General features: G+C 42.1%; 1 long non-coding RNA gene across 1 annotated transcript; it reads left to right on the top strand.

Moving 5' to 3' along the window:
* Positions 1-2,857: 2,857 nt before the first annotated feature.
* Positions 2,858-8,968, top strand: LOC110132487 (uncharacterized). The gene is made up of 3 exons (XR_011491343.1): positions 2,858-3,093; positions 4,080-4,228; positions 8,437-8,968. It is a non-coding gene; the product is annotated as an uncharacterized lncRNA (long non-coding RNA).
* The last annotated feature ends 204 nt before the right edge of the window (positions 8,969-9,172 follow it).

Genomic DNA, 9,172 nt, shown 5'->3' with positions numbered 1-9,172 from the left:
AGCAAAGCAGGAATGAGAGATGGAGAGGGAGAGGTTAAGCAGGTTTTATAGACTTGGTCATTTCAATGCGAGCTAGCGTGTGTTACTCGAGGGGAAAGTATTTGCAGAGGTGGCCTAGGGCTCCCTACCTCTACCCTGGAATGCAAATCTGCAAGAAATTGTAGAGGGTAATTGTTTTGTTCTACCTCCTTAGTTGTGCGGTTTCAGGTCCACAGCAGTTAAGTGATTTGCCTAGAGCCACTCAGAGAGTTAGTACAAAGAAACAGGCTTGTATCTTGAAAGAAAAGGAAAGCTTTGATGCCAGGACAACAAAGTGTCTGATCCTGATCCTTGCATTGAATGAGAGTGATCACAAGCAAATTTGTACACTTCTAAGCTTCAACTCTTTCTATTTTTAAAGAAAAGAGGAAAATATCTACCTACTGTGTAATCTTGAGAGTTAAAATAAGAGGGAATTAAAAACATAAAAGAGAAAAAGTTACTACAGCAAAATAGTAACTATAATTCAATATAGTACCCATAGCACACTGCAGTTTTACGGTCATTTCATCCATAGGATGCCCAGTGAGTGATGATTTACAGCATGCTTACCACGATCTCACCAGGGCTTCCCTTGTGGCTCAGATGGTAAATAATCTGTCTGCAATGTGGGAGACCTGGGTTCAATCACCGGGTTGGGAAGATCCCCTGGAGAAGGGAAAGGCTACCCACTCTAGTATTCTGACCTGGAGAATCCCATGGACAGTATAGTCCGTGGGGTCACAGAGTCAGACGTGACTGAGTGACTTTCACTACCATATCTGTAGTCTAGCTGCACTGTACTGACTCTGCATGCTCCTGTATGCCAACGTCAATGCCAGCTACAGTGAAAGCATCACTCCTTCCCTGGCAGAGGTGTGGAGATCTCCTTCCACTCTTACAGATGTTCTTAGCATTTGGAGGGGACAAGCTGCATGGAGGCATTCTCAGAAAGTGTCTGGAGAGGGTCCAGGAAAGCACTGTGGCATCACTTGGATCCCTCAGTCCCACTGCTGAAGGAACTGGCCTGTGGCTGCCAAGGACAGGTGCGTTATCAGTAGCATAGGTTTCTCTATCACTTAAAAAAATGGTAAGTCACTAGCACACACCTGGGCTCAGTTGAGCACGAAGCTCTCATCCCTTAAAGATATAGCTCTAATCCATCATAGTCCCAGGTGCCTGAGTGATGCTTCTCACAGCGGCCCTCCTGCAAACCCACCACAAAGCACCTACCAGCTGACACGCACACCTTTCTGGCAGAGATCCAGCTCTGAGATTCCTGGCATCCACCTTTCACTCTATTCCTCTCCTCCCCTGCCTTTTAAACTTTAGAACCAAACCCCTTTATCCCACCTTTAAAAACCTGATTTTCTTCTTCTCTCCCATAATAGCCCTGGGTGTCTGCTCAGGAAGAATTTTCAATGTATGCAAAAAGCTGGAGCCCAAATAATTTAAACATGGAGGCTGGTCTCCTTCCCTAGTTTTCAAGGTCAGACAGGACTTATCTTCAGAAATACAATGAGCAGGTATCCATTCCCAGAGGGAAGAGTGTTTTATCGAGTCCAGAAAAGATTTAAACATCCTGAGAAAGGGCAAAGAAAAAGCGGAGTTTTTATGTAAAAAGAAGTTTGAAAGTTCACTTACCATTGAAAGTCTGAATTGAAGTGCAAAAGCAATGAAAACTGATAAACACTTGTGGAAGTAAGATGATGTGAAACCAAAGAGAGCTGTATGACCAGACAGTGATTCTTTATGTTCATTTAGAGCAAGGATTAAAGCAGAGACATTACTTTGCCGACAAAGGTTTGTCTAGTAAAAGGTATGGTTCTTACTATAGTCATGTGTGGATGTGAGAGTTGGACCATGAAGAAAGCTGAGCGCCGAAGGATCGATGCTTTTGAACTCTGGTGTTGGGGATGTCTCTTGAGAGTCCCTTGGACTGAAACGTCAAACCAGTCAATCTAAAGGAAATTAGTCCTGAATATTCATTGGAAGGACTAATACCGAAGCTGAAACTCCAGTACTTTGGCTGTCATAGCCAAATGCTCTGGAAAACAAACTCACTCAGAAGGACAATGCAGATAGTGGAAAGCAGTTTATTATACCGGCGGGCACAAGGCAGAGCTTCCTCTTGGCCACGCACCCTGACCAGTTTTTGTGAAAACCTTATATACCCTAAGTGTATGTGCCCAAACCCACCTCCCCAAATCCCCTGAAACTAGTCTGAATAAAGGAAAAGAAAGTTAACCCGTGATTCATATGCCTTAAGCCCAGGTAATTAATAGTGGACAATTATCACTAGGCTTGTGGTCATACCCCAATAAGCATAGTAGAATGTATGATTCTATTCAGTTAGACAGATAATTAGTGTGAGGCTGCCAGGGTTAATACCATGACAGGCGGCCTGGACCTAAGTTTTGGCTTCCCCCGAAATGATAAGATTCCCTAGCCCCATCAGGTAACCTGGAGCCAGCCAATATGCGCCCAGTAAGAAACAAAGGAAGAGCTGAAAAGCCCGCGAATGCCCAGGTTTGAAAAAAGCCCGCAAAAGTTTGTACCAATAAAATTGCTTTACAAACATGTAACCAATCCGCTTAAGCCAGCTACTAACCTTTTATGCATACCTTATAAATTTGGATAACAGCCTCTGCTCAAGGCTTTTCTGACCTTGCGCCACTGTGTTGGTTGCAGCAGAAAGCCCTGACTCGAGTCAGTAATAAAACTTCTCTTTTTGTAAATTGCATTGTCTTGGAAGTTCTCTCTTCCCGCTCAGGGATTCGGACATCGGGCAGAACAATTAGGGTATTCTTTTAGGCAACAGAGAGTCTAGGTATGAGCCCTGGGGCTCATCCTTCCCGGGGGCCTGGTTTTCCAGTTGGTATGTCGTTTCCATAGATACTGGGCATAGAGCTCAAAGTCCACAGTCCGGCACAAGATGGAGCCCTGCTTTCAAGATGGAGCCTGTTCTGTCTGTTTCCTCCTATGCAATTGGGTTACAGCTGTGATTCATACTCAGAAAGGTCAGCTGGTTCTGTATGCTAGCCTACACCAATGGGTGCCATAAAGAATTCAAAGGTGATTGGCTACATAGGGGATGATCGCATTCTTTTTGGCCACAGGAAATCTTGGGGTGGAATCTGGTGCTTATCAGTCTAGGAGGCCAGTTGGGCCGGTATGTTATCCCCATGGCTACCAGGAACATAGTCCAAAGTTCACTGAAAGTGCAGGCAGGAGTATAGTCCAAAGTTCACTGGGAATGTAAGATGGAGTTTCCTTCTTTTTCAAGATGGAGTCAGCTCAGCCTGTTCTCATTAGACAGGAACTGACTCACTGGAAAAGACCCTGATGTTGGGGAAGAGTAAAGTCAGGAGGAGAAGGGGACGACAGAGGATGAGATAGTTGGATGGCATCACTGACGCAATGGACATGAGTTTGAGCAGGCTCCGGGAGTTGGTGATGGACAGGGAGGCCTGGGGTGCTGAGTCCATGGGGTCACAAAGAGTCAGACACAACTGAGTGACTGAACTGAACTGAACTGAAAGCTTACAACATTGACTTCTCAACCATTCCCTCATATTTTTCCTGTCCAGCTGTTAATTAATTTTAAAATAATAAAAGTGTGAAATGAAAATATCTCTGGCCATATCAATAAATAAGAAATGTCACAGTCATCAGCGATTTCTGGCCTCCAAATGTGAATGCTGGCTCCCAAAACTGATCCAGCAGATGCTGTCACCCCCTCTGATGATTGTAGAAGAGCTGGCAGAAAGCAAGAAGCAAGGTGAACAAAGAAACAGGATTGGCCCCAGATAGCTGAGATGCATATGAATGGAATGAATTCAGTGAGCCCAGAGGCTTGCATCTTCTTATACAGAGAAAGGGAAATTCCTTAACTTGACACATGATCTTTGCTATTCAGACTGCCTGCCCTCTTTGTTGCAAACTTATATATAGCCTGACTCCCCCTCCTGCCTCCTTGGAGCAGTTTTCTCAGAGCTCCTGGGATGCTGTCTCCGGGTCTCTAAACATTCTCACCAAATAAAATAACTCTCTACTTTCAGGTTCCACGTATTTTTTCAGTCAACAAAAGTAATTTCAAATTCAGCATTGCTTGGCCAAAGCATAACTTGTAGAAGGCATTTTCCTTACCATCCTCACTTCTAAGCTTCACTGGTAAACAGATGTTTCACTGAGAGTCTCAGAACAACGGGTAAGCATCCTTCAGCCAATTCAGTTCAGTTGTCACTCAGTCGTATTCAACTCTTTGCAACCCCATGGATTGCAGCACGCCAGGCCTCCCTGTCCATCGCCAACTCCCAGAGTTTACTCAAACTCATGTCCATCGAGTCAGTGATGCCATCCAACCATCTCGTCCTCGTCCTCTGTCATCCCCTTCTCCTCCTGACTTCACTCTTTCCCAGCATCAGGGTCTTTTCCAATGAGTCAGTTCTTCCCATCAGGTGGCCAAAGGATTGGAGTTTCAGTTTCAGCATCAGTCCTTCCAGTGAACATTCAGGACTGATTTCCTTTAGGATGGACTGGTTGGATCTCCTTGCTGTCCAAGGAACTCTCAAGAGTTTTCTCCAACCCCATAGTTCAAAAGCATCAATTCTTCGGTGCTCAGCTTTCTTTATACTCCAGCTCTCACATCTATACATGACTACTGGAAAAACCATAGCCTTGACTAGACAGGCCTTTGTTGGCAAAGTGATGTCTCTGCTTTCTAATATGCTATCTAGGTAGGTCATAACTTTTCTTCCAAGGAATGTTTTTTAATTTCATGGCTATAGTCACCATCTTCAGTGATTTCAGAGCCGAAAAAAATAAAATAAAATAAAATCTGCCACAGTTTCTACTGTTTCCCCATCTATTTGCCATGAAGAGATGGCACCAGAAGCCATGATCTTAGTTTTCTGAATCTTGAGTTTTTAAACCAACTTTTTCATTCTCCTCTTTCACTTTCATCAAGAGGCTCTTTAGTTCTTCTTCACTTTCTGACATTAGATGGTGTCATCTGCATTTCTGCAGTTATTGATATTTCTCCCAGCAATCTTGATTCCAGCTTGTGTTTCATCCAGCAAGTGTTTCTCATGATGTACTCTGCATATAAGTTAAATAAGCAGGGTGACAATATACAGCCTTGACATACTCTTTTCCCTATTTGGAGCCAGTCTGTTGTTCCATGTCCAGTTCTAACTGTTGCTTCCTGACCAGCATACAGATTTCTCAAGAGGCAGTTGAGGGGGCCTGTTATTCCCATCTCTTAAGAATTTCCACTTTGTTGTGGTCCAAAGAGTCAAAGGCTTTGGCATAGTCAATGAAGCAGAAGTAGATGTTTTTGTGGAACTCTCTTGCTTTTTCAATGATCCAAAGGATGTTGGCAATTTGATCTCTGGTTCCTCTGCCTTTTCTAAATCCAACTTGAACATCTGTAAGTTCATGGTTCACATACTGTTGAAGCCTGGCTTGGAGAATTTTGAGCATTACTTTACTAGTGTGTGAGATGAGTGCAATTGTGTGGTAGCTTGAGCATTCTTTAACATTGCCTTTCTTTGGGATTGGAATGACAACTGACCTTTTCCCATCCTGTGGCCACTGCTGAGTTTTCCAAATTTTCTGGGATATTGAACGCAGCACTTTCAGAGCATCATCTTTTAGGATTTGAAATAGCTCAACTGGAATTCCATCATCTCCACTAGTTTTGTTCACAGTGATGCTTTCTATTGCCCACTTGACTTTGCATTCCAGGATATCTCACTCTAGGTTGGTGATCACACCATAGTGATTATCTGGGTTGTGAAGATCTTTTTTGTACAGTTCTTCTGTGTATTCTTGCCACCTCTTCTTAATATCTTCTGCTATAGGTCCATACCATTTCCGCCCTTTATCGTGCTCATCTTTGCATGAAATGTTCCCTTGGTATCTCTAATTTTCTTGGAGAGATCTCTAGACTTTCCCATTCTATTCTTTTTCCTCTATTTCTTTCTATTTCTTCTATTTCTTTGCACTGATCACTGAGGAAGGCTTTCTTATCTCTCCTTGCTATTCTTTGGAACTCTGCATTCAAATATGTGTATTTTTCCTTTTCTCCTTTGCCTTTAGCTTCTCATCTATTCACAGCTATTTGTAAGGCCTCCTTAGACAGCCATTTTGCCTTTTTGCATTTCTTTGCCGTGGAGATGGTCTTGATCCCTGCCTCCTGTACAATGTCATGAACCCCCGTCCATAGGTCTTCAGGCACTGTCTGTCAGATCCAAGCCCTTGAATCTATTTCTCACTTCCACTGTATAATTGTAAGGAATTTAATTTAGGTCATACCTGAATGGTCTAGTGGTTTTCCCTACTTTCTTCAGTTTAAGTCTGAATTTGGCAATAAGGAGTTCATGATCTGAGCCACAGTCAGCTCCCGGTCTTGTTTTTGTTGACTGTATAGAGCTTCTACATCTTTGGCTGCAAAGAATATAATAAATGTGATTTCAGTATTGACCATCTGGTGATGTCCACTTGTAGAGTCTTCTCTTGGAAGAGGGTGTTGTTGGAAGAGGGTGTTTGCTATGACCAGTGCATTCTCTTGGCAAAACTCTGTTAGCCTGTGCCCTGCTTCATTCCGTACTCCAAGGCCAAATTTGCCTGTTACTCCAGGTGTTTCCTGACTTCCTACTTTTGCATTCCAGTCCCCTATAATGAAAAGGACATCTTTTTTGGGTGTTAGTTCTAAAAGGTCTTGTAGGTCTTCATAGAACCACTCAACTTCAGCTTCTTCAGCATTACTGGTCTGGGCATAGACTTGGATTACTGTGATACTGAATGGTTTACCTTGGAAATGAACAGAGATCATTCTGTCATTTTTGAGACTGCATCCAAGTACTGCATTTAGGACTTTCTTGTCGACTATGGTGGCTACGCCATTCCTTCTAAGGGATTCTTGCCCACAATAGTGGATATCATGTTATCTGAGTTAAATTCACCCATTCTAGTCCATTTTAGTTTGCTGATTCCTAAAATGTTGATGTTCACTCTTGCCATCTCCTGTTTGACCACTTCCAATTTGTCTTGATTCATGGACTTAACATTCCAGGTTCCTATGCAATATTGTTCTTTATAGCATCAAACTTGACTACCATCACCAGTCACATCCACAAGTGGGAGTTTTTTTTGTTTTGGCTCCATCTCTTTATTCTTTCTGGAGTTATTTCTCCACTGATCTCCAGTAGCATATTGGGCACCTACCCACCTGGGAAGTTCATCTTTCAGTGTCCTATCTTTTTAACTTTCTATACTGTTCAAGGGGTTACACTTGACAAAAGCATAGGAACATACAGGGGAGAAAATCACTAAAATTAACACAAATGGGCCTGATTTTAAAATATGACTTGACAGCATGCTGACTTTGCACCTTCCAGAGTTTATATAGTCTCTTTTGCCTCAGTTTGCTCACACGTAAACTGGTGAATATAATTACTACTTTGCTGGTTCTGTGTGCTCAGGTGCTCAGTTGTGTCTGACTCTCTGTGACCCCATGGGCTGCGGCCCATTGGGCTTTTATGTCCGTGGAATTTTCCAGGCAAGGATACTGAGTGGGCTGCCACTTCTTTCTCCAGAGAATCTTCCCAACCCAGGGATCAAACGTGCATCTCTTTGTATCCCCTGCATTGGCAGGCAGGTTCTTTACCACTAATGTCACTTGAGAAGCCCAGGGCTGGTTCTGTTGTGAAAACCAAATCCAGCATGATTCACAAAGTGCTACCAGACACACACATGGCACACACACATACATACATTGCCATTGTGAAATTAGCCAAGAATGGTGCTACGCCAAGATGAAAACTATTTCACTGTTCATTTCCTTTAATTTTAATTTGATCTATGACCAGTTCAGCTGTATCCCATTTTTCATTTGTTGAAAAGGTTTATTGACATTTGTTCTCATTTCACTGTTACTCTTGAATTTAATTACTTACACTGTATTTGCCAAGCATCAGATCAATTTCCACTTCCTGAATCTTTTTAATCTATCCCATTTCTGGTCTAAACGCACTAAGGACCAAGTTCCAGGACCCTGGCAAAACATTTAAGAGCATGCACTTTAGATCATTGAAAGTTTAAGTTCATTTCTACCACTTACCATTTGTATAAATTCAGGCATGATTAATTTCTCTGAACCTTAGTTTCTATAATACATACTTAAAATTTGGCTAATGATATCTACCATCTGTTAACTGAAAATTAAATAAATTAACATATGTGTATTAATCAAATAAGTTAATATATTGATATGTGAGTGTTTGACATATAAAGTATCTTATTGTATACTGGTACATAAAATATATTATACAAGATACCAAACATAAATGTTATGAAAGTTAGCTTGCCACTATTAATAGACTAATTATAAATGGGCTTTGTTTGTTTTTTCAGTAACCCCAAATCACAGCACAGCATGGTGATATGCTACATGAAATAAGAACATGTGTCCTTCCATCCTTCAAAATATTTCTAAAGCATCTCTTTTCCCTCCCTTGAAGCAGTTGGCCATATGCACATTCATGTCTGGAAGACTGGCAAAGGAAAAACTGTCTATGCTTTCAAAGCCATCCAATTCCCTAGCCTGATCCAGGAACGGAAGTGAAAGGACAGTGACAAATCTTTGAGATAATAGCAGCGGGCGGGATCACGGAGGTGAAGAATCTGTTATCTGATGTAAACTGCTCATCCGTGTGAGGTGAATGAACTCTTTAAGGGGTGCCATTTAGTTCATGGGCAAAGATAATTTACTGAACACTACCCAGTGCCCGAGGCTGCGGAATTCGTTCCATTCTGCTAAGCAGGATGCTCTAAAGAACTTGTTTATTTCTCTCTGTTCATCAGTTCATTAATAAGAAATGACAAATGATTCATTCACACTATGTATTGTATAACTCTAATAATAGCCAGTCTGCATTTCTAATGCATAAATTTTGTCTTGTGGAAGCTTTTTTCTTGTTTTGGGGGTTTCTTGGCTGGGTTTTCAGATAGGACCAGCATCTTGCTGGCAGTGAGGGAAGGTCAGACTCTGGAACTCCTCAGACTCAAATTTGCTACTGGCTTAGCCACTCTTTTTCAGTGTGACCTTAAAACAACCTCTTCTTGACCCCAGGAAATGGAATACATGTTA

This window comes from Odocoileus virginianus, chromosome 15 (assembly GCF_023699985.2).
Source record: "Odocoileus virginianus isolate 20LAN1187 ecotype Illinois chromosome 15, Ovbor_1.2, whole genome shotgun sequence".
NCBI lineage: Eukaryota > Metazoa > Chordata > Mammalia > Artiodactyla > Cervidae > Odocoileus > Odocoileus virginianus.
This window is presented reverse-complemented; position numbering and strand designations above follow the sequence as displayed.